Raw genomic sequence first — 626 nt, forward strand, 5'->3', positions numbered from 1 at the left:
ATTACTGGAGCAGCAGGGAGAGGTCATGGGAGTATCCATGGCCCAACTTCAGACTTAAATTTTGAAGAAAAGCTGCACCATTTCCCATTGTCCACCTAATACCATTTAGTGATCAGAGCACTTTGGAAACCCCTCTCATCAAGCTCTGGTGGTGGTAGGCATCAAATTAGCCTGCTGGCTTGGCTCTGCTCTGCTACTACAGCATCCCTAAGTATGTGGCAAGAGCTCCACCTGCTTGTGTGTCTGCAGTTGTGTCCGCTGCTGCGGGGGCCTGGGTGCAACGTCTGAGGAAGGGCTGAACGGCTGTGCTTGAAAGAGGAGGGAAAAGCAGCCTAATCATTTTGTAGCACTTGGCAGGAAGTTGGAAAGAGAAGCAGCAGCGTACATCCCCAGGACACATTAGATTTGTGGGGAATAGAAGGGATGTCCAGAAGGGAAGAATGGCTGAAATGTTTGGTTTCCAAAGCCTTTATGCATCTCTGACGTTCCTGTGCTTTCTGGGCAGAAGGCTGGGGTTAGAATAGGCACTTACTTTCTTGCTGCTCACTTTCGTTTTTTAATTCTTGTCCCACTGACCCAAGCTCTGGGGTGCAGGAGCCTGGCACAGCAATGTCTTAGGCATCTAG

This window comes from Fulmarus glacialis, unplaced genomic scaffold (assembly GCF_000690835.1).
Source record: "Fulmarus glacialis isolate BGI_N327 unplaced genomic scaffold, ASM69083v1 scaffold9287, whole genome shotgun sequence".
In the NCBI taxonomy this organism is placed as follows: Eukaryota; Metazoa; Chordata; class Aves; order Procellariiformes; family Procellariidae; genus Fulmarus; species Fulmarus glacialis.